Consider the following 19773-nt stretch of genomic DNA (forward strand, 5'->3'; position numbering starts at 1 on the left):
AGCCCTTAAAAGAGAAAAGAAGCAGGAACACAAAAAAGAACACGTGTTAATAGGAAAAGGATTTAAAAGGCAGATTACTGGCTGACTTCACAACAGCAACAATGAAAATCAGAAGTCAGTGGATTCCTGTCTTCAAAGGCCTAGGGTAAAAAACCCATCTAGAATTCCATACTAGATTTTAAAAAAGCTTTCAACAATGAGAGGATGAAAGAAAAGAAATTTTTCCAGGCAAGCAAAAACTGAGTTTATCACTAAATGAAGTCAGGAAAAAAATTATAAATACAGATTAGAAGTGATATGTTCCAGGTAAATAATATGAGATGTAAGAATATATAACAAAGAAACATGATAAGAACAAAGAAATGATATTCCTTTCATGATAAGAACAAAGAAAATGATAAGTTTGCAAGTAACTCTGAATGAGCATTGGTGGTATAAACCATGAAAACCATATCTTATGGCACACTAGAAGTGTAGCAAAATAGATTCAAAATTTATTAAAATACAATTTACTATTAATTTAAAAATCTACAAATGAAATGTTAGGATTTATAAGTGAAATTCATGAGGTTATCAGATATGAGGACCATATACAAAAAAATTTTTATATAGAAGCAAGCCAAATAATTTTTTAAGATTCAATTTATAGCAGCTACAAAAACATTAAATAAACATAAAACATGTGCAAAAATTCTCCACTAAAATTGGAAAACATTGCTGAGTACATTTCAAGAAAATCTAAATAAATACCTTCAGTACTATGTTTGTGGATTGGCAAACTAAATATCTCAAATTCTTCCCAAATTTATCTACAGATGTAATGGAATCCTGATCAGCACCAGAATATTTCTTTTATTTATCTTTCTTTCTTTTTTCTCATAATGTGAAATTGATAAGTGTATTCTAAAATTCACATGTAAGTGCAAAGAGCAAAGAATTTCAAAGAAGATCTTGAAGAAGAAAGACAAATACGAAAGTGTTATGCTAATAGCTGCCAAAACTGATTTTTAAACTACAGAATTTAAATTACAGTGTATTACTGGGGCAAGGACACATACCTAGACACATGAAACAGAGTTCACAAGTTGAGGCAAATATATAGTTAATTAATTTGTGGCAAGTTGTCACCACAGTGTGATAAGGAAGGATAATCTTTACCATGAGGGTATGGATCAGTTGGATATTTCCCATCTGGGAAGAATATTATGATCCCTGCTTCCTACCATAAACAAAAAAAATCAGTTCCAGATAGATTATATATCCAAATGTGAAAGAGAAAAATATTACAGTTCTAGAAGAAAATATGGGACAATCTCTTCATCATCCTGAGGTTGACAAAGAGTTCTTAAACAAGACATAAAACATGAATCATGAAAGAGAAAAACTTGATAAAAAGGAATATGTTAAAATTAATAGTTTCTGTTCTAAAGAAAACAATAAGTAAAATAGCAAACTATAGAATGAGTATGTGTGTGTGGGAGTGCGCTGTGTTGCTCAGTTGTGTCTGACTCTTTGTGACCCCATGGACTGTAGCCTGCCAGTATTCTCTGCCCGTGGAATTTTTCAGGCAACAATGCTGGAGCTGATTGCTATTTCCTACTCTAGGGGATATTCCTGACCCAGGGATCAAATCTGCATCTCTTGTTTCTTCTGCATTTACCATGAATGCACCTGTGAAGCCCCAGGTGGGTTCTTTATCACTTGTGCCACTGGGGAAGGCCACAGAATGAATCAGGTACACTTTATCCTCATTGTTCATGTATTTCACATTTGTGTATTTGTTTAACACTAAAGAAGTGCAGAATAGTAGAAAACTTGAGTCACCTGAGGTGGGGATGTTCCCAGCTGAGGTCAAGCAAAGTGACACTGGCCTTCTTGTTTCAGTTCTTATGCTGTAAATGAGAATCCTTTTTGCAGTATAGTACCGCTTCCCTGGTGGCTCAGAGGTTAAAGCATCTGCCTGGAATGCAGGAGACCTGGGTTCGATCCCTGGGTTGGGAAGATCCCCTGGAGAAGGAAATGGCAACCCACTCCAGTACTGTTGCCTGGAAAATTCCATGGATGGAGGAGCCTGGTAGGCTACAGTCCATGGGGTCGCAAACAGTCGGACACGACTGAGCGACTTCACTTTCACTTCACTACAAAAGTACTTCATTAATAGTACTAATTATTTGAATTTTTGAGCTTTTGAAGGTTTTTTCACTGTTTCAAATGATGCCCAAGCATAGTGTTGAAGTGTTGTTATCAATATATCTAAACATGAGATATCTAAACATGAGAAGGCTGTTTTGTGCCTTTCAGAGAAAATATGTCTGTTAGAGAAACTTCAGAGGCATGAGTTACAGGACTGTCAGCTGTGAGTTTAATGTTAATGAGTCAGTGGTGTATATCAGATGGGTGTGTTTTTTATTTTTTGAGTTGAAGAACAGTCGACTGACATGTTATATTAGTTTCAGGTGTACAACATAGTGATGCAATAGTCTTACAGATTATACTCCATTTAAAGTTGTCATAAAATTACTGGCTGCATTCCCTGTGTTGTACATTGCATCCTTGTACCTTATTTATTTTATGCCCAACACTTTGTGCCTCTTAATCCCCTTTCCCTATTTTTCTCTTACCTCTACCCCTATCCCCACTGGTAACCACTAGTTCAGTCTCTGTATCTGTTTTTTTTTTTTAATATTAAATCATTTGTTTTATTTTTTAGGTTCCACATATAAATGAAAGCATACAATATTTGTCTTTCTCTTTAGCACTTATTACTAAGCATAATACTCTCCAGGCTCATTTGTGTTGTTGCAAATGGCAAAATTTTATTCTTTTACATGGCTGAGTAATATTCCATTGTATGTATACATATATATATATACGTATATATATACATACGTATATATACATACATATATACACATACACACCCATATATATACATATATACACATATATCTGCACATATATGTATACACACAATGGAATATTACTCAGCCATGTAAAAGAATAAATTTTGCCATTTGCAACAACACAAATGAGCCTGGAGAGTATTATGCTTAGTAACAAGTGCTAAAGAGAAAGACAAATATTGTATGCTTTCATTTATATGTGGAACCTAAAAAATAAAACAAATGATTTAATATTAAAAAAAAAAAAACAGATACAGAGACTGAACTAGTATTACCAACGGGGATAGGAGTAGAGGTAAGAGAAAAATAGGGAAAGGGGATTAAGAGGCACAAAGTGTTGGGTATAAAATAAATAAGATACATATATCAGATTTCTTTATCCATCAAAGCAGGTATTTTTAAATAGAAAATGCATAAAATAAGTTGATGTACTAATCAGTTGGGAAAAAAATGTGACCAGAGGCCTACAGGAAACTAACCCTGTATTTATCCTAGGAGAAGTGGTTCAGTGTTCACTAATTTAGTGTTCACAGTGATTTTATAGAACATAAGTTATTACAACTAAGAAGAACTGACAGTACTTGCAAAACATGTGCTTTATAAAGGACTCATGTACAGATTGTATAAAGAAATCTTATAAAACAATAAAAAAATGATAGAAACCCAGTATAAAATATGACCAAAGGACTATGATAATAAAGTCCTACAGAAGTCTCATGTAGGATACCCTAATAATCAATAAACTTATGGAATGGTAGACTGGGCTATGCATGCCTTCTCTCTGCTCTGTCCCTCAATTTCACTCACAAAGATAACAGCCTAAATCTCCGTAGTACAGTTATTTTTAAGTTATGTGATTTTAGTTTGGTAGACTCCTAATGCCAAAATATTGTGTTGTCATTCTAGTAGTTTCCTTTATAAGCAGTAGGAAATCATGTCTAATAAAATCTCAACTCACATGGCAAAAAAATAAATATATTACTTTAATCATCTAAAGTCAATCAAATATCACATGGTTTGCAGACCTTAAAATTTTTGAAAGTAATATTTGCTGAGATTTATAATATATAGAGGTCTAACTGAGTGTCTCAGTATTTTCTCAGAAAACAATGAAAATGATAAAGTTAACTTCTTGTGCAGAAGTCACATAAAGAAACAAAAAAACTAGAAGATTTTAAGATTACAAAATTCTACCCAGTCAGTTTTGTCAGGACCTCTTTAAATCTGCTCTTAACTTTGCCACTACTGGGTCTTTGCTTATACATTTCCCTGTAGGGTTCTGCCCATTGCAATGTATGTTTAGTCATGTCTGACTCTTTGCAACCCTTTGGACTGTAACCAGCCAGACTCCTCTGTCCATCGGGTTTTCCAGGCAAGAATACTGGAGTGCATTGCCATTTCTTCCTTCAGGGGATCTTCCCAACCCAGGGCTCAAACCCATGTCTTCTGTGTCTCCTGCATTGAAGGCAGATTCTTTACCCACTGAGCCATGGGGGAAGCCTGCCCATTGCAATACTAACCACAGTTCACGGCCCAGCTAAAAATGTTCTCACTCTTTTTGAAGTCCTTATTTTTTCCTCTAGGAGTAATTCTCTCTGCTTCCGAGCTTCCACTGCACTTTTCAGACCTTTACCTCTTTCCTATCTGCTTGGCATTGCAGTTGTGTACGTGTATATTCTATGTTCCACCCTAGATTATAAATCCCATTTAGGGTAGAGACAATGCATACTACCAGTTTGGGTCCACACAGCACTGATCTCACACAGCAGCTTAAAAGCTTGAGATGCATCCAACAAATGCTTAATCATTTCAAGAAAATGTACTTGTTCTATAAAATAAGTTTTAATTGTCATTTTCTAAAGAATGAAAAATAAGAAGAAGGTAGGAAATGAGTAGGGCAAAAACAAACAAAAATCCAAACAGCAACATAAAATATAGTTGACAAAAATAGTTAAGGACAGTGAGTGACCAGGCAAACTCATTATACCTTTTTCTTCTATTTCCAGTCTTCCCATCTCTCCTGTGTTTCTGGTTTGCCTGTTTGGCTTCCAGTTTTCCTTTTGTCTTCAAATGCTGAGTTCTGCTTTCTCCACTCCTCACCGCCCCACCTGGTTTAGGCTGATGCATCACTGTGGCCGTGGCCTGACCTTTGAATATTTGTGTTTCCATCCTTCTCTCAGCCACAAAATTTACAACCGTGTTAGTTCCTTGAGTGCCCAACCATTGTGCCATGAGACAAGACATTTCTTGACTACCTTCGTAGAGACATCCTTTTTAATTTTGATTGCCAGTTGCCTGAAAAAACAATTCAAGGTGTCATATTACCACTTCGTGTGTGTGTGTGTGTGCGCGCGCACACGCACGCGTACATGTGCTCCGCTGTGACTGACTTTGCAGCCCAATGGTCTGTAGCCCACCAGGCTCCTCTGTCTATGGAATTTTCCAGACAAGAATTCTGGAGTGTGTTGCTATTTCCTATTCCAGGGGATCTTCCCAACCACCCAGGGATCAAACCCTCATCTCCTGCAGTTCCTGCATTGGCAGGTGGATTCTTTACTACTGCACCACCTGGGAAGCCCATAGGCTCTCTGAAATATTGTTGGGCATTCAGAGAAATTTGAATCAATTTTCTTATGTTTATCCCAACAGATTAATAGTCTTATGTTCAGCACATATTCTTGAAAGTGCTACATTTTGAACTGTATGGGTCACTGGTTTGCTGGAATAGAGAAAAAAATAAATAAATACATAACACAGCACCTGGTAGAATGCCTGAAGCAGAGGATGATTAATGTTAGTGGATGATGATGTTTAAAGCAATGTGTTTCTTTTTCCTGAATCTTGAGGAAACATGCCATCCCAACGCTCTGGAGACAGCTGTTTTTCTCACGGCGACAGCTGTAGTGATGGTACCCTGTGGGCAGCATCAGATCATGTTGTGGACTCTGGGTTTCCCCGGAGACACTAGTTAGAGTCTTCTCTACAAGCAAAGGACACATCAAAGGAAATGACAAAATAGAGAGAGCAAATAATTTAATGGAGCCATCCAAATTGTTTTAAGTCCAACCTCAGAGAAAATTCACCCTTACCTAAACTGTGTCATACGCTGATAAAGTACACATCTGATTAAAGATTCATCATCATTAGCACCATAATTACGACCATCATCAAAGAGCTGGAATGAATAGATGCGGTGCCAGGGCCAGGTGGTAAGCTCGGGGGACACACAGAGAAAGAGACACACGCCAGCCTTCTTCCTGGAGCTCTAGAATCGACACTTCTGATGGCCTCCTGGGCAGTTGCCTCAAATTATCCCAGGAGCAGGAACATGCAGAACTTCAAAAGTCCCAAGCAAGCGTCTTGTTTCCCTTTCCATAAAGCTCTCTACCTTCTCTTTCATCCTTTTCCTTGTGATCAGCACCAGCATTCACTAAGGTAGACACTTAGGAATGATTCAGATGTCTGAGCACCCCCATCCGCCTCATTCATCAGGTTCTTTAGCTTATGGCACTAAGATGGTTCTGTACACCCAATTACTGCCTCCTTCAACATTTCATATTGTGTTCTGCAAGTATGTACTGTCTTAACCTATTCAGGCTGCTATAAATAAACTACTGTAGACTGAGTGGCTTAAATAACAAACATTTCTTACAGTTCCTGAGCTGGGAAGCTTAAGACCAAGGTGCTAGCAGTTTCTGTGTCTGATGAAGACCCACCTCCTGGTTCACAGACATATTCTTGCTATATTATCATCTGGTAGAAGGGGCAAGAGAGCTTCCCTGAGGTCATCATCATCCACTAACATTAATAATCTTCTGCTTCAGGCATTCTACCAGGGGCTGTATTATGTATTTATTTTTCTCTCTATTCCAACAAACCAGTGACCCACACAGTGCAAATTGTAGCACTTTCAAGAATACATTTATTGACCTAATCACATATCTCTTTTTATAAAGTCATCAATCCTTATTCATGAGGGCCCCACCTCCTAATAGCACCTAATCCTCCTGGGGGTTAAGATTTCAACATACAAATTTGGGGGGGGGGACAATACAAATTTGGGGGGACATAAAATTTCACTCTACAGCATACACCTCTAATTCATCCTCCTCCAATCCATTCTCCACAGTTTATCAAAAACTAATAATTTCTGTTGCTAGCCTATATTAACCACTGTTTAACTTCCTTTGGCCTTTGGATAACATCCAAGCTATTTTTTATATTTTTATTTTACATTGGAGTATAATTGATTAACAACTTTATGTTGGTTTCAAGTGCACAATACAGTGATTCAGTTATACATATACATGTTATCTATTCTTTTTCAAGTCCTCTTCCCAATTAGGTTGTTCTAGAATATTGAGCAGAGTTCCCTGTGCTATTCTGTTGGACCTTGTTGGTGATCCATTTTGTATATAATATAGCAGTCTGGACATGCCGGTCTCAGATTCCCTAACTATCCCTCCCCACAGCCATTTCCCCCTGGTACCCATAAGTTCATTCTCTAAGTCTGTGAGTCTGTCTCTATCTTGTAAACAAGTTCGCTGTACCGTGGCTTCAGTTTCCTCATATAAGTGATATCATATGATATTTCTCCTTTTTTGTCTGACTTACTTCAGTCAGTATGACCATCCCTAGGTACATCCACGTTGCTGCAAACGGCATTGTTTCACTCTTATCGATGGCTGAATAATATTCCATTGTATACATGTACCACGTCTTCTTTATCCATTCCTCGGTCAGTGGACATTTAGGCTGCTTCTGTGTCTTGGCTGTTGCAAACACTGATGCAATTAATATTAGGGGGCATGCATCCTTTCGGACTATGTTTTCCCTGAGTCTATGCCCAGGAGTGAGACTGCAGGATTGGGAGGTAGCTCTATTTTTAGTCTCTTAAGGAGCCTCCATGCTGTTCTCCATAGTGGCAGCACCACATAGCATTCCCATCAGCAGCTAGGAGGGTTCCCTTCTCCCCACACCCTCATCAGTTGGGGGCAGATTAGTTTTTTGTGGATTTGTTGATGATAGCCTTTTTGACGAGGGTGAAGTGATATCACATTGTAGTTTTGATGTGCATTTCTCTGATAATTAGTGATGTTGAACATCTTTTCATATGCCTCTTGGCCATCTGTATTTCTCTGAAGAAATATCTGTTTAGGTCTTCTGCCCATTTTTTGATTGGATTGTTTGTTTTGATGATATTAAGCCACATGAGCCATTTGTAAATTTTGGAGACAAATCCTTTGTCAGTCACATCATTTGCAAATATTTTCTCCCATTCTGTGAGTTGTCCTTTCATTTTGTTTATGGTTTCCTTTGCTGTGCACATCTTTAGCATAGTACAGGAAACCTTTAATCATCTGAGACCAAGTATCATCTGCTGATCTCCACTAATTTAAACGTTATGCTCTTTTGGTGCTAAACTACTTTCATTGCCCCAAATGTTACATGCTCTAGTCCTTTGCACATGCATCCCTTCTGCCAAAAACACATTTTTCCTTATGTTTCCCTTGCCTGAGGAACATCAGCTCATCTCTGAACCCATCACAGTTGTCACGTCTCAGAGGACCACTTCCTGACATCTCTCCTTCAGTCCTGTGCCTTCCTGCCCTCTACCCATGACTTGGCCACACTCTGTGCTTGCACTTACCCCCCTCTACTCGGGTTATGTGCCAGCAGCCTCCTCATCTATACACTTAACTGTTTACCAGAGTATTTCTCACCAGCATCTCAAATAGTCCCTGATGTGTACTAGGTACAGAATAGATATTTTAAACTGAATGGGATTGGATTGAGCAGAATTACAATCTAGATGTTAAGGGAGAGCAGACAAATAAAAAAAATTCAAATGCCAAGTGCAAGATGAGGGCTGAGAGCTGTTCAGAAGACAGAGTGATTATTCCAGGCTGGAGAGATGCGGATGAGACAGCGCATTATTTTATGGGTACATATGTTCATTTCAGTCTCTCAGAGATGCAGTAAATGTGGAAGTGGCTGATTCAGAAGTATTGGGATAGTATCAGGCATGCTTCTGGTACATAATGTATTCCTTAAAGCACTTGGAAAGTCAAAGAGTAGAGGTGTCCATGGATGCTTCTGTTGTTCAGTCGTTCAGTCATGTCCGACTCTTTGCAACCCCATGACTATGGCCACCAGGCTCCTCTGTCCATGGGATTCTCCAGGCAAGAACACTGGAGTAGGTTGCCATTCCCTTCTCCAGGGGATCTTCCTGACCCAGGGTTCAAACCTGCATCTCCTGCATTGGCAGGTGGGTTCTTTACCACAGTGCCACCAGGGAAGTAAATACTGATAGAGGAGGGAAAGGTAGACAACCAGAAATTCTCACAATAATTTCTCTTCTGTTGCAATAACCACGACTCCATCTCCACCATGGGCCACAGTCTTGCTCAGACTAAACACAAGCAAACTCCCCTGGGGGGCACAGAGTTGCCTAGTCAGTGGTCATGTAGATCTCTAAAGAGCAATACAGGGTAAGATATGAGTATCATATAATATTAATGCACATGTGTATTATTCTATATACATGTATAGTCCTCAGAGTTCAGGCTGCTATAGCAAAGTACCATAGACTGGGTAACTTATAAACAATGCAGACACATTTCTCACATCTCTGGAGGCTGGAGGTCAGGCATCTGGGAGCCAGCACCAGCAGGTCTGCTGAGGACCTACTTCTGAGTTACAGACAGTTGTCTTCTCATTGTGCCTTTACAGGGCAGAAAGAGGGTGAAGGAGAGTCTTTCATAAGGACACTAATCCATTCATGAGAGCTCCAACCTCATGATGTAATCACCTCCCAAAGATCCCCACCTCCTAATACCACCACCTTTGGAGTTAGAATTTCAACATATAAATTTGGGGGGATGCAATCATTCCATAGACTTCCTGGTGGCTCAGACTGTAAAGAATCTGCCTGCAAAGCAGGAGACCCAGATTTAGTCCCTGGGTTGAAAAGAGCCCCTGGCAAAGGGAATGGCAACCCACTCTAGTATTCTTGCCTAGGAAATTCCATGGACAGAAGAGCCTGATTGATTACAGTCCAAAGGGTTGCAGAGAGTCAGATTCAACTGAGCAACTAACACTTTCACTTTTCTCTTACAATCAGTGCATAAAAGAGTGATTTATATTTTTTAGCTAAAGAAGTTATATTTAGTTTATTACCTTCTACCAAGTATTAGAAGGAGCTCATACAGGGTTAGGTTTTCTAAGAAAGGTACCCTCTTCTTAGGTCTGTGGAAGGATGTGCCTAAATGCTCCTCCTCTCCACCAAGACTCTTTCTCCCTCCACCCCTCAGGTGTCTGCTTTATGGACTTGAGATCTCCTTTGTGCTCTCCAGGTTTCACTGCAGCAAGCCCAGGGCTCATTAACTCCTTAGCTGACCTAGGGAGCCAGTGTACACCTCAGGAAAGCCAGTGATGTATTTCTCCAGAGACAGCACAGCCTGGTCTCACTTGAGACAAGTCTATCCCTCCTGTTAGCATGACACTAGCTTCTTCAAAACAGAAAGTACAGCAGCATAATGCTAAGAAGTATTGATTCTTTTCTGGGCCTGCTTTACTTCAAAGAACCACCACGTACTTGTCAGTAGCTTTTCCCTTGACATCGGGACTGGGGGTATGAGCTCTGATGAGATTATTTTTATTCCATATATGACTCACTCACATCCCCATCCATCTCCAGTTGAAGGGGAGTGTCTAGATTAGTTCCCCGCATTGATTTAGCACAGAAATATACTATTAAAAATATGTCTAAAGGATATATGGAGGCAGTGACTATATTTGAGATTGCATGCATGAGTCATATAATGATTAGCATTTTCATCTTGTTCAAAAGGCATGTAAGACTAGGAATTTTAGCTAAGGCTCCTACCTAGTGTAGAATGTTGTATTCCCATAGTCATGAATATGTGGACAGGTTAATTTAAATGAATCAAAATGGAGAGTCTGTAAGGTGAGATATGTCCAGTGCCCAAGGGGAGAAGTGACCTGAAGATCAGGACATGAGGAACACTATTGTCATTTAGTCATTAATGTCATTTAAAAGTTAAGAAACTTAACTCTTAGATAACTACACTATGAATAAGAGGATAATCTAATAGGAAGAATTGTATTAAGACTATTTTCTTTGGAGGACTAAATGCATAGTAAGAAAGGGTTATTTAGTTAGTTAGCAGCACACAAACCACTGCCTTGCTAAGAAAATGGTGCTTTTGCAAAGTACTCTGTAAATGTTTTCTCATCTTTAAAGTATCACTTTGCGGAAGCAAGAACATGAATTTTATTTATTTTCTCCAAGTTTGAAAAAAAAAAAAAGATCCTCCAATGTTGAATATTTTGAATTGCAGATATTGCACAGAACTCATGGTTATAAAAGTTGACCTTTGTATCATAGGGGACAAAATTATTTTACCATAGAATCTTGACAAAATCTAGCCACTCTCAGATATATTCCATGAAATTCTTCAGCTGTTTTACTGCCAATTGGTCCAATGTCAACATTGATTTCCAGTTATTTAGTGTTGGATATTTTAAAAGTTACCTTTATCTAAGAGCAAATAAATACACAGGTAAATAAGGAGATTAGAACTTTTTAAGCTGCTTCCCTAACTCTTCATTTATTCATTGGTTCACTGAATGTCTTAAAGTTCCAGGTCTATATCCGAGCAACAAGAGAAGGCTAAAGGGTAAAAAAGGAAGAAAAAAGGAAAGAAGAAAGACACTATTTCTGTTTGCAAGGCTCCTGCAATGTAGTGGAGAGAATTAGAGGAGAAAATAAAGAGTTAAAATGAGGCAGGATGTCACACATCTTATGTGAAATGTGCACACAGACTGCTATGGGGTTTGGCGAATGGGTCATTCATATCCAGTTAGTGACACTGAAGAAGACAATGGAGAGTGTCATATTTAAATCTGATCTCAAAAAGTGGCCTGAGGTACATTGGAAAATGTAGATCACAGAATGGTCTGAAAAAAAAACATGTTAAGGAAAGGTATAGGGTAATTCCATATATCATCAGAGGGTCCACACACCCATCCCATGAAATTCTGTACATAGTTCTTCTGTGGAAAGGTCCCCAGTTTTCATCAAAATCTTATAAAGGGTTCACATTTTAAAAATGCTTAGGAGCCCACTGGTTATATCATGTTATGGGAATAGCAAGAAATTCGAGATAATATGCAATACACATTTTATCTTATAAACAACAAACCAAAAAGGAAGCAGTTTAATTCACTTCATTTTTAAATCAAGGAAATGGGACTCAGAGAGGTGATGGGTCTTGATAGAAGTTAGAATGAATTTTAGAAGCACTCCTTAAATATATGTGAAGAGTAGGCTGTATTTACTAGACAGATGAGAGTCATTGAATTGCTTTTGGACACGGGACACATATGGAAGCTATGTAGAGCAGAGACTGTTGTTACTGGAGAGGGCAGAGTCCAAATTCCACAAGGCCAACTGGAAAGGTTATCACTGTGGCTCAAATCATAACTATAGATAGTTGAAAATAGAGTGGTAGCAGAGGGAATTAAAAGGAGGTGATAGAATCAAAAAGCTTAATAAAGGTGAAATCCATAAACTTTGGAATGGAGCAGGTATAAATGGTAAAGAAGAGGTGGATGTCTACTCTGACTCAGAATTTGCTCTTTTGAACTGGGAGATGCTGTTGAAATTCAACACACAACATGCAGGGAGAGCAAGTTTCAGGAGGTAGGTGATACATGTTTGGAATATGAATGGTTTGATTAATGAAATAAATTATGCCAATGTCCTAACAAAATTTATGGCTGTACAGTTAGTGTTCAAAAGAGAATTGGCATTAGCCTAACAACAATTTCATGGTAAGAGCAGACATCCATTTATTGGCCTGATATTGACTTCCTACTAAGACATATACATCATGTGAAAGTAATAACAATACAGTTAATTGAGTCTGTTTTGTGGCCATTACATGGAAGAGTAAGTGTAGAAAAAGTCAGAATAATTCTTATCCTGCCCATTTGTGTGTTCATGCATGTTAAGTCACTTCAGTCATGTCCAGCTCTTTTGTGACCCCGTGGACCGCACCCTGCCAGGCTCCTCTGTCCCTGGGATTCTCCAGCCAAGTATACTAAAATGGGTTGCCATGCCCTCCTCCAGAGGATTTCCCAACTCAGGGATTGTATGTGCATCTCCTGCGTTGCAGGAGGATTCTTTACTGCTGACCCACTGGAGAAGCCCTATCCTGCCCGAAGGTTTATGAATATTACCATAGTTGCATCAATCCCCATCACTTATAAAAATGATGCTATTGTTATTCAATCACTCAGTCATATCTGACTTTTTGTTATTCTCTGGACTGCAGCTCGCCAGGCCTCCCTTTCCCGCACAGTCTCCTGGAGCTTGGCCTCGTTCATGTCCATTGCATTAATGATGCCATATAGCCTTCTTTTGTTTCTGCCCTCAATCTTTCCCAGCATCAGGGACTTTTCCAGTGAGTCAGCTTTTCGCATCAGGTGTCCAAAATACAGGAGGTTCAGCATCAGTCCTTCCGATAAGCATTCCTGTGGACCGCATTTTGTCAGAAGTCTCCACTATGATCTGTCTGTCTTGGGTGGCCCTACATGGCATGACTCATAGCTTCATTGAGTTATGCAAGTACCTTTGCCATGACAAGGCAGTGATCCATGAAGGGGGAAAATGATGCTACTGACTCAATTTAGTAAGTACTGAATGACATATATAGGAATGATATGTGACTGGCTGTTATAGGGACTTTTAAAGGTGAGGGAGGGGTTGCAAAAAAAAAGAAAAAGAACATTGTCCTGAACGTAAGTAACTGATAGTTTGGTTAGACATGTCAGGAAAAACACAATCACTGGTTTCCCATTGACACCGCATTTTTATCTAAACCTAAAGTGCTTGAGGGCTTCCCTGATGGCTCAGCAGGTAAAGAATCTGTCTGCCAATGAAGGAGTAGATGCAAGAGATGCAGGTTCTACCCCTCAGTCTGGAAGATCCCCGGAGGAGGAAATGGCAACCCTCTCCAGTATTCTTGGAAAATTCCATTAACAGAGGAGCCTGGTGGGCTACAGTCCATGGAGTCACAGAGAGTTGGACACCGCAGAGCACATGTGCAAAGAGCTAGAAGCCTCATAAGATATGCATATGCCTTTTGCTTTTTCCTTGAAAATAGTTTTACTCTGGTAGAATTTGTAGATGGATAAGGATCAGTTAAAAAGTCAAAAAACAAACCTTGTCACTATAGAATAGGAAGAAACACTTGCGAACTTAAACACTTACCTCCATCAAGTTGATGGTAGCCTTTGGATGCCAGAGTCAAAAAATCATGTTTCAAACTTCTGGGCATATCTTCAGAGTTTAAACAGTAATCCACTGTGAACTGTTCTAGCCTCTGATTATTGTAGGTCTGAATCTGCCAAACACAGAAAGCCTGACAAGTTCTCCCTACCTTAAACTCTAATTTCTGTTCTATGTGTAAGGCACACTGCTTCAATATTCTTGAGTTTCTACTTCGTATGCTTCAATATTCTTGAATTTTCACTTTGGTTTGTCTCTCTCAGACATGTGTAACTTCCTGTCCTGTTGGCAATACAAGTTTTACTTTTCTTTCAGTTAGACTTTTGTTAAGGCCAGAGTGAAAATAAATGATTCACAGTGAAAAGACAAAGCCAGGACGCATGCCAGTTACTGAGGGCTCTCCTCCCACCATGCCTGTCGTCCTCCTTCAAGCTGCTGGCTTCTCTGAAGAGGTTCCAGCCTTTGTTTGAGACCCTAGAGCTCTGGACCAGCAGCTGGCATATGTCATAATTAGTTTAGAGTTGGACGGTTCTGTGAGTGTTGAGAAATAATGAGATTTGCCAGAAAAATTATTAGCAGCACATCTTAAAGATTTAGATCAAGGTTTGCCTCTCCTTATTCTCAAGTGTTAAATATGTGAATGGCGTGGCTTGCCATAAAAAGAGAATACTCTTCCTGCCAGTGTGAATGGCCCAGAAATAGACGACTGGAAGTAAGAGCATCTGAGCTGTGAACATATGTGGTGCCATTATCAGCAAGTGGAATTGGATGGAAAGCGAAAAGGACCAATCCCTGATAGCTGAACTGAGAACAGCAGGCCATCTCTCAGGGGCCTCTGTGGCTTCAGAAGTCAGTCATTCCTAAAGCTGTGTAGATCACTCCCTACATTTAAATACCCTCATCTTCTTGAGGTTTTCCAGTGAAGTGGTAGATTGTGAAGGCTTTCCTTCATAGGACCTATAAGATCTAATAGAAAGAGCTTGGCCCATCTGAAGGCAGTGGAATATGACTGGTAAAAAACAGTGTTTTGAAGTGAGAGGAATTGAACTTGAATCAAACTTCACTTGTTCCCTACTATCTATGTGACCTCTTTTTGGAGTAAGTTAACTTACAATGTTGTGTTAATTTCAGGTGTGTAGTAAAAGGAATCATATATATATATATATAATTTAATATATGTATTAATATACAATAATATGTATATTTATATATATAATTATATATATGTATATTTTCAGATTCCTGTCTCATGTAGGTTATTACAGAATAGTGAGTAGAGTTCTCTGTGCTACACAGTAGGTCCTTGTTAGTTATCTATTTTGTATATAGTAGTGTATGTATGGGAGTAGGCAATGGCACCCCACTCCAGTACTCTTGCCTGGAAAATCCCATGGACGAAAGAGTAGACTGCAGTCCATGGGGTCACTACAAGTCGGACACGACTGAGCAACTTCACTTTCTCTTTTCACTTTCATGCATTGAAGGAGGAAATGGCAACCCACTCCAATATTCTTACCTGGAGAATCCCAGGGACGGGGGAGCCTGGTGGGCTGCTGTCTACGGGGTCACGCAGCGTAGGACATGACTGAAGCGACACAGCAGCAGCAGCAGCAGCAGTGTGTGTATGTTAATCCCAATCTCCTTAATTTATCAGTTCTCACCACGTTTATCCTTTGATTTCAGTTCAGTTCAGTTGCTCAGTGGTGCCCAGCTCTTTGTGACCCCATGTACTGCAGCACCAGGCTTCCCTGCCCATCACCAACTCCTGGAGTTTGCTCAAACTCATGTCCATTGAGTCACTGATGCCATCCAACCATTTCATCCTCTATCATCCCCTTCTCCTGCCTTCAATCTTTCCCAGCATCATGGTCTTTGCCAATGAGTCAGTTCTTCACATCAGGTGACCAAAATATTGGAGTTTCAACTTCAGCATCAGTCCTTCCAATGAACATTAAGGACTGATTTCCTTTAGGATGGACTGGTTGGATCTCCTTGCAGTCCAAGGGACTCTCAAGAGTCTTCTCCAACAGCATGGTTCAAAAGCATCAATTCTTTGATGCTCAGCCTTCTTTATGGTCTAACTCTCACATCCATACATGACTACTGGGAAAACCATAGCTTTGACTAGACAGACCTTTGTCAGCTTTTTAATATGCTGTCTAGTTTGCCATAGCTTTTCTTCAAAGGAGCAAGCCTCTTTTAATTTCATGGCTGCAGTCACCATCTGCAGTGATTTTGGAGCCCAAGAAAATAAAGTTTCTCACTGTTTCCATTCTTTCCCCATCTATTTGTCATGAAGTGATGAGACTGAATCCCATGATCTTTGTTTTTTGAAAGTTGAGTTTTAAGCCAGCTTTTTCACTCTCCTCTTTCACTTTCATCAGAGGCTCTTCAGTTCCTCTTTACTTTCTGCCATAAAGGTGGTGCCATCTGCATATCTCAGGTTATTGATATTTCTCCTGGCAATCTTGATTCCAGCTTGTGCTTCATCCAGCCTGGCATTTCGCATGATGTTCCCAACAATTTGGCATTTCCCATGGCCTTCCCAACCCAGGGATTGAACCCAGGTCTCCCATACTACAGACAGATTCTTTACCAGCTGAGCCACAAGGGAACCCCCAAAATACTGGAGTGAGTAGCCTATCCCTTCTCCAGTGGATCTTCCCGGCCCAGAAATCGAACTGGAGTCTCCTGCACTGCAGGCAGACTCTTTACCAACTGAGCTATGAGGGAAGCCCATCTTTTGGTTTATCCATGGTTTTCCTTTGGTTACCATAAGTTTGATTTCAAAATTTGTGAATCTGTTTCTGTTTTGTAAAAAAGTTCACTGTGCCATTTTTTTTAGATTTCACTTATAAGTAATATCATATGATATTTGTCCTTTCTCTTTCTGACTTCACGTACTATAATTATCTCTAGACGTATCCATGTTGCTGCAAATGGCATTATTTTATCCCTTTTTTATGGCTGATTAAAATTCCGCTGTATACATGTACCACCCCTTCTTTATGCATTTCTCTGCCAATGGACACTTAGGTTGCTCCCATGTCTTGGCTATTGTAAACAGTGCTTCAGTGAACATTGGGGTGCATGTATCTTTTTTGAATTATGGTTTTATCCAGATACATGCCCAGAAGAGTTGTGTGATTTAAGCATTACCTAATGGAGTAGTTTAAGCCATGTTGTACTTATCTACAAGGTAAGAGTAAAGATCAGTCCTGCTTTATAAATATTTGTCACGATTAAATGATAATATATTTGAATTGCTGAGCAGAGTGCCTGGCCCTTTGTAAGCAATCAGTAATGTTGCTATTCTTGTTATGATATATCCTATGTTTTTTATAGGGTGTTCAGCCGTCTCTCCATGAAATATTTCCCCTAGTGGCTCAGCTCAATAAGCTCTTCACACATTGATGAATCTTCCTTCTTCAAGAACCTACTCTTGTGTGTCCATCCTATCATCCTCTGGCCCTCCTCTCACTCCTTCCTGAATCCTGCTACCATGACTGTGGGACATGGGATTTGTAATAAACCTATGGGCTCACCTTTTTCTCTGTTTCCAAGAGTCAGTTATGTTTTTCTTGGAGCAATGTCTCCTGTATCTCATCCAACATCACCTTCTCAAGAAGAGTCATATGCATTCATGTTTTCCATTACCAACAGGAATGATTCTATTCTGTCACATTTCTTTAGCCAGTTAAAACTGGCTAAAGAAATGTAGTTACTTTAAGAAGTATAATTAGAAGAGGAAACCTACAAAGACAGTGCATTAGAACATATTTTTTTTAATGTAAGGGCATAATTTATTATTTAGACTTACGGGGGGAAAATCCCATTTTACTGATTCCAACTTTTAAATGGGAGCATGATCAAGTCAATTTCTAGGTCCCTAGGTGGGTCATTATCCAGAAAGTTGGATCACGAAAATTACAGTTCATTAATCTGTTTACAAATATGGATTTCATGTTAAGCATATATTTTAGTAGAAGAAATCATGTATATGTACATATTACATAAGGTAAAAAGAATTAATCTTGTGGCTTAGATAAAGTGCTATGGAAGCTCAGAGGAGAAAAAGTAAATTTCCCAATGAAGAATCAGGGTAAGTTTCTTAGCTAGAGAAGGAGCTGAATTTTGAAAGATTTGAGTATGTGATTGTGGCTTTCATGTTTGAGGAATACACTGCAGAAGAGAGGCATAGGCAGTCAGTATGTTTGCTTGTAGTTAACTCTTAGGCTCCCTTGTATCCTGTCATGTGATATCTATTTTCTTCTTTGTACCCCAAATATTACTAAATCAACTGATGATGGCCAAAACATTTGGCTGCCTTCTTTGGTCTATAACAGATGTCAACAAGCTTTTTCTCTAAAAAGCCAGATAGTAAACATTTCCATCTTGGTAAGCCACAGGGTCTCTGTTGCAACTACTCAGTTCTGCTGATAGCATGAGAGCAAGCCTAGACAACAAGTAAGCAGTGTGCATGGCTGTGTTCAGATAAAGCTCTGTTTAAAAGAGCAAGCGAAAAGTCTTGGCCTATGGGTGGGCGGAAATTTTCCAGTCTCTGATCCGTAGCCTCACTGATGTATCAGTCCAAAGAAAACATTTCTGTGCCCTGATGTTCAGAGGAATGGTAATTTAACAGGTAAGGAATCAGCATTCCTCCTGGGCTATGCAGCCAGCTGTCAAGGGCAATAAGGGGTCTGGGGATGGTCTTATTCTGCTTGCAAGTGATAAGTTAACCTGACACTGTTTCCAAAACATTGGCATAAGACACGAGATTCCTGGACCAGAAACAAAGGAAACCATTATAACAGCAAAGTTAGAGCATCAGCATTTCTTGTGTCAGTTCCTGGTGCCCTAATTCCCATGGAGCAGTGCAAAAAGAGCCAGACAACAACTACACACATGGTGCTTTGCATTATAGCGGAAAACCCTGAGTTCAGAGAACTCAAACATTTTATAGCAGGCAATAAGTCTGCTTGACCTGTATTATACTAGACAGTAAATGTGCCTGCCCTTTCTCTGGAGAGAGACTTTGTCTCTATCGCCCATGGCTGTTCACCCACCATACAGCCATCCATGAACAGACAGATATTCCAGAACAAAGACAGATAGTGCTTCTAGCTGAAAGATGAGCAGAAATGCCAGAGATTCAAGAATTGTCTGCCAGCCAAGCCTCCTAAACCATCCCCATGTTCTTGCAGTTCTGGAATGCTTTGAAAGAAGCACAAAGTTAAAGCAAATGCACGTAAATGTCTACAGAATTTACCAAAACATGTATAAAAAGAATCTAGGAAATGGGCAGAAGCACTGTGTACCTTTTTTAACACAAAATCCCAGCTAATCAATAAAGATAGACATCAGCCCTCTTTCAGTGCCATCTCTGGCATATATTTCTTTAAAGAAGATTACCTGAAGATCAAATGACTTCAATGCCACTTATTTATACTACAGGTTTCAGAAAGTTTTTACATGTGTAAACATGGTCCTTGGAAGAAAAACTATGACAATCTAGACAGCATATTAAAAAGCAGAGACATCACTTTGCTGACA

At 39.3% G+C, this 19773-nt stretch overlaps 1 non-coding gene across 1 annotated transcript; it reads left to right on the forward strand.

Annotated features, from left to right (window-relative positions):
- The first annotated feature begins 1929 nt into the window (after positions 1-1929).
- TRNAS-GGA (transfer RNA serine (anticodon GGA)) lies at positions 1930-2001 on the forward strand. The gene has a single exon. It is a non-coding gene; the product is annotated as a tRNA-Ser (tRNA).
- Positions 2002-19773: the final 17772 nt, after the last annotated feature.

Source organism: Budorcas taxicolor, chromosome 13, assembly GCF_023091745.1.
Source record: "Budorcas taxicolor isolate Tak-1 chromosome 13, Takin1.1, whole genome shotgun sequence".
NCBI classification, from domain to species: Eukaryota; Metazoa; Chordata; class Mammalia; order Artiodactyla; family Bovidae; genus Budorcas; species Budorcas taxicolor.